The sequence below is a fragment of the Somniosus microcephalus genome, unplaced genomic scaffold (assembly GCF_052327205.1).
Source record: "Somniosus microcephalus isolate GS21.2 unplaced genomic scaffold, FLI_Smic_1.0 unresolved_chr4, whole genome shotgun sequence".
Taxonomy (NCBI): domain Eukaryota; kingdom Metazoa; phylum Chordata; class Chondrichthyes; order Squaliformes; family Somniosidae; genus Somniosus; species Somniosus microcephalus.
In genome coordinates, this window is record NW_028225182.1 from 27,863,586 (window position 1) to 27,869,270 (window position 5,685).

Consider the following 5,685-nt stretch of genomic DNA (forward strand, 5'->3'; position numbering starts at 1 on the left):
GAGTTATAACAAGTACTACCAGATTTAAATAAAAGAGAAAAAATGAACCCCAGGTTCCCTGATAGCCAGCCAGGAATCTTGTGCTGCTGCTGTGCCAGAAGAGAGGAGAGGAGAGGACAGGACAGGTGAGGTCTCTCTCTCTGTGTCCAGGAGGAGAGACCACATCTGTTGTTGCTGCAGCTACTATTGGGGTGCCAGAGAGGAGAGACCAGGAGACCAGACCAGAGCTAACAACAAAGGGAAGCTATTCCATCATTGTTTCCCCAACTGGTCTCCATTACAGGAGAGGGAGAGAGGTGAGAAAAACGAACATCCTACATCTGTTCAGAAGGAGGGAGAGCCGTTGGAAAACTTCTACAGGTGGGTGTTTCATGGTGCACTCTCATAAAGACTCTGTATTTAAGTGGGGGGGAGGAAAGAAGAAGGAGAAGAAAACATCTAGGGGTGTGTGTGGCTCTTGTAAAAACTAGGCCACACACACCACTAGCAAACACCCCTCCCTATTGCTTGACCTGGGACAGCTGGAGCTGCCCAGGCGAAGTCATCATTTAATTATCACATCGTTAAGACCTGGTGGTGGACTGAACCTGGGCATCTCCAGCTTTATTTGCCCAGGTGAAGACATCTTCTCCACCCGCCCCCCCCCCCAACAAGAAGACCAGCAATAGAGACTTATTTTTCAGAGAGTGCACCCCTGCGAGCACCCACCCACCAGCTTGAGTGGAGACCCAGCCCCTGCGGCCTCCCTCCTTCCCACCCCCCTTTCTCTCTCTGCCTCTCTCTTTGTCTCTCTCTAAAGAGGCACCTCATATGCATCAATTGCCCATTGAGCAGAGGAGAGAAGACCCCTCTCCCAATTTAATCAACAAGGGGAGAGGTGTGCCTTCACTTTTAAAGCTCCCTCTGCTCAGGGAAAACAACCACTGAGGCCATTAACATCACCAGGCCTGTGACTTGAGTGGGTGTAGCCCTTTATAATAAGCGCCCCACGAGGGCGACCACATCATCGCCGGTGATGGGGCCAGCAATGTCATACGCAAGTGTGGCAGCCACGGCCACGGCTGCTCCCGCTGCTTCTGCTGCCCCATCACCATTCCGCCTCATCACTAAAAAATACAGGGTGAAGAGTTACACTCACCCCAACATGACTATCGAGGCGTGTGTGAAGGCCATGGCTGGGGTTGTCGGCCCTTCAGCCATCGTCACTGCCTCAAAAATGTACGGCAAGGCGGTGTTCTTCCTGACATCGGAGCAGGCTGTGTCCCTGGCTGTAACCAAGGGGCTCACCATGGGCGGGACCTTCCTGCCGGTGGATCCTCTCGAGGCCACCGCGCAAAGGATCCTCTTGTCAAACGTCCCACCCTTTGTTTTGGCTGAGCTCCTCCTCCCCCCACCTATGGCAACTGGGGGAGGTGAGGTCGGGGATCACACCCATCCTGCTCGGATGCAGGGAGGCCAGCCTCCGGCACGTCTTCTTCCAGCACCACCTTTTTGTCCAGCTGGCCCGGGAGGAGGACACCGAGGGCGCTTTTATCGTGTGCCATGAGGGGGCTGCTCATCACGTCTTTTGGACGTCAGACGGTGTGCAGTACCACGCCTGTAAGGAGGTGGGGCACGTACGAAAGAACTGCCCTGCCTCCAAGGCCCTAGACAGATGGTCGGCTCTGGTGCTGCTCGTCGGCTCCGTACATGCCGCTGTCAAATCCATGGGCACGGACGAGGGCGCGGGGCCACGGGAGCAGCGTCGGATCAACAAGTTCCTCGCTGGGCTGCTGAGGGAGTGGCAGTCGAATAGCGGCCGCTCTCCCTCCTCCCGTTAGGTTAAGTAGAGGTTGCACAATGCTCTTGTCATGAAGATAACCATAGCCAGCCTCAACATCAACGGCAGCAGAGATGCTCGCCGTAGATTTAATAACTTCTTGGTCCTCCGGGACGGGAGGTATGCGGTGTGCTTCCTGCAAGAAACCCACACCGTTCCGGAGGACGAGGCCACGTGGCTCCTGGAGTGGCAAGGAGGGGTCAGCATGAGTCACCTCTCCAACTATTCCAGCGGGGTGGCTATCTTACTGGCCCTGCATTTTCAGCTGGTTATCTTGTGGGTCAAGGAGCATGTGCCGGGCCGCTTGCTTCAGGTCACTGTGGCCGGTGCGCAGCAAGTGTGCTTCTTTGAAGAAGTGTCCGCTCTTCTGGGCTCCATCGACATCGGCGAGTGCGTCATCCTCGGGGGAGATTTTAATTGCACCCTTGAGGCGAGGGACCATTCGGGTTCCTCGCGCAGCCTGGCATCGGTGGAGAAGTTGAGGGACCTGGTTGGGTCCTTCAACTTGGTGGACGTCTGGCGAAATCTTCATCCCGACTCCAGTGCCTTCACTTACGTGTGGTCTGGAGGAGGAAGGTCCAGAATCGACCGCCTTTACATTACCCGGGCGTATGTCTCCTGCATCCCGGCGGCTTCCATGCGGCCAGTGCCGTGCACGGACCACCACCTGGTGTGGGCGGAGCTCGCTCCGTTGCACGCGCTGGGGGGGGGGTCCGCGTACTGGCATTTTAACAACCTGCTGCTGGAGGACGAGCGGTTCCGGGATTCGTTTCGTCGGTTCTGGGCCGACTGGAGAAGGAAGCGGGGGGGCTTCCCCTCCTTGAGGCTATGGTGGGACATGGCCAAGGCTCACGTCTGTCTCTTCTGTCAGGAGTACACGAGACGGTCGACCAAGAGGCGGGAGGCCTGGGTCAGGCATTTGGAGAGGGAGGTGCTCGACCTGGAGTCCCGTCTCGGTCAAGTCATCAATGACCATGCTCTGCGGAAGGTGTACAATGAGAAGAAGTGCGCACTGAAGGACCTGCAGCTCATCGGGCCCCGAGGCGCGTAGGTGAGGTCGCGGATCCAGATTCTCCGGGACCTGGACCGCGGCTCCCCCTTCTACTCACTGGAAAAAAGACGGGGGATCTGTAAGCATCTCTTGGGGCTGCTGGCCGACGATGGATCTCTGGTCTCGGATCCGGAGGGGATCAGCATGGAGACCCAGGCCTATTATAGGGCTCTGTTCTCTCTGGATCCGTCCAGCAAGGATGTGTGCAGAGTTTTGTGGATGGACCTGCTGAAGGTCGGCCCGGAGGGCGCCAAAAAATTGGACGCTCCGCTAAGCTTGGCGGAGCTAACTGGCGCCCCCAGCCGGCACTCGAGGGGAAATTCCCCGGGGCTGGACGGGCTGACCGTGGAGTTCCACAGGGCGTTCTGGGACGTCCTGGGGGGTGACTACGTGCAGGTCCTGGGGGAAAGTCTGGCGACCGGGGAGATGCCCCTCTCTTGGCGCAGGGTGGTCATTGTCATGCTGCCTAAGAGGGTCGATCTCCGTCTTTTAAATAACTGGCACCCGGTCTCCCTTCTCAGCACGGATTATAACATTTTTGCCAGGGACATGTCTGCCCGCCTTGGCACTGTGCTGGCCCACATGATCCACCCCGGCCAGTCCTACATGGTCCCGGGCCGGACTATCCACGATAACATCCATCTGGTCCGGGACCTGGTCCACCATTCCCAGAGGGCTTGTCTGTCGGTTGCCTTCCTTTCCCTGGATCAGGAGAAGGCCTTTGCCAGGGTGGATCATGAGTATCTCTTCAGAACTCTGCGCACATTTGGGTTTGGGATGCATTTCATCGCCCGGATCCGACTTCTGTACGCCGCCGCAGAGTGTGTGATAAAAGTTAATGGGTCTTTGGCGGCGCCCCTTTGTTTCGGGAGGGGGGTGCGTCAGGGATGTCCCATGTCCGGTCAGTTATACGCCGTCTGCATGGAGCCTTTCCTGCGCCTCTTGCGGAAGAGGTTGATGGGACTGGCTCTTAAAGGGCCAGGTGTGGAAGTCGTCCTCTCGGCTTACGCCGATGAAATGCTCCTCATGGTCACAGATCCCGCTGACTTGCGGAGGATGCGAGAATGCCAGCAGATTTACTCGGACGCATCCTCCACCAGGATCAACTGGGAGAAATGTTCCGGACTCCTGGTGGGTCAGTGGCGGGTGGACTCCCTGCCGGAGGAGTTCAGGCCCTTCGCCTGGAGCACCATGCACCTCCTCTACTTGGGAGTCTACCTCAGCCCCGCCGAGGATGCCTGGCCAGTGAACTGGCAGGAGCTGGAGGCCAAAGTCACCGCTCGCCTAGGACGCTGGACAGGACTGCTCCGAGTGTTGTCCTACAGGGGTCGAGCGCTGGTCATAAACCAGCTGGTGGCCGCCATGTTGTGGTACCGGTTGGTCACTTTGATCCTGCCCCCTGCGTTTGTCGCCAAGATGCAGAAGAAGCTCATCGACTTCTTCTGGGACAAAGGGAAGCACTGGGTCTCTGCCGCGGTTCTGAGTCTCCCGCTTCGGGAGGGCGGTCAGGCGCTGGTGTGCCTTCACACCCGGGCAGCGACTTTCCGTCTTCGGACGCTGCAGAGATACCTGTACGTCAAGAATCCTCTTCGATGGTGTGCACTGGCGACGTATTTCTTCCGGCGGCTGCACGGCCTCAACTACGATACGCAGCTCCTGTTTGTGGAATTGGGCCATGCGCGTGCCTACCAGCGGGAGCTGCCTGTCTTCTACCAGGAACTGCTATGGGTCTGGAACAGCGTCGCCTCCAGGCGGAGTTCTCCCCTGTCGGTAGTGGAGGCTCTCCTTCAGGAGCCGCTGCTCAGGAATCCGCACCTCCATGACCGCTGGATCGGGTGGCTGGCGGAGGGCAGGGCTGTGCCTGGTAAGGTGACCAGGGTCGGGGACCTGCTCGATGGCGGAGGAGCGGGTTGGATGGTGCCGGAGGAGCTGGTGCAGCGCCTGTCCTGGGCCATCATCCGGCTCGCGGCCAAATCCATTGAGACGCTGAAAGCGGCACTGGGCCTCGACTCCACTAGGTGTATCGAGGAGGCTCAGGCACGTGGGGTGATCCCGTCCGAACTGACCCCTGTTTGGATGGAATTCCTCATCGGCGCGCGGCCCCAAAATCCCTCTCGGGAACCAGTGCCTCACAACTTTCTTATGTTCATTAATAAATAGACATTCTTATTATGAACACAGCTAGCTTTTGCTAGACACTTTTATTGAGCCCATGTGGACTAGGTACAGTATCTGTAGAGGCTTCCATCTTGACTGCTGCCTTGTGGGTAGCCTAGTGCCTCATGGGTAATGTAGTCTTAATATATATATATATAAAAAGCTGGGTAGTGTAGTCTTATACATACAGCTATATACAGCTCTACACAGCTCTATGGCTCCACCTAGTGTCCACTATAGAATGACATGTTATTGATCATTACATCCCCCTTTCTTTGAGGTTTAACAAAATCAATATCAATCAACTTTCAAGAAAACAATAAAGATAATATCAGTAACACTTTTGTTAGTGCTCTATAAACATAAACATTTTCAAAACAGTCAACACATTTTCAAAGCTTTACATTGTACTCAAAGATTAAGTCTATCAGGCTCTTTTACTTCACGTGTGGATCTTCTCAACACGGGTAAGTCTGATGTGTCTTCATGAGATTGTTCTGGCGGTGAATGACAAGATGCAGTTGCGGCATTGTCATCAACCTGCTCTTGTATAGATCGAGGTCTCCTTGCGATCTTTGCTTGGAGAGGGTTTCAGTGTTTCCTTCACTCTTCATGCCATAACTCTCAATGTAGTCAATGCACTCTCGAAAAACTGCTG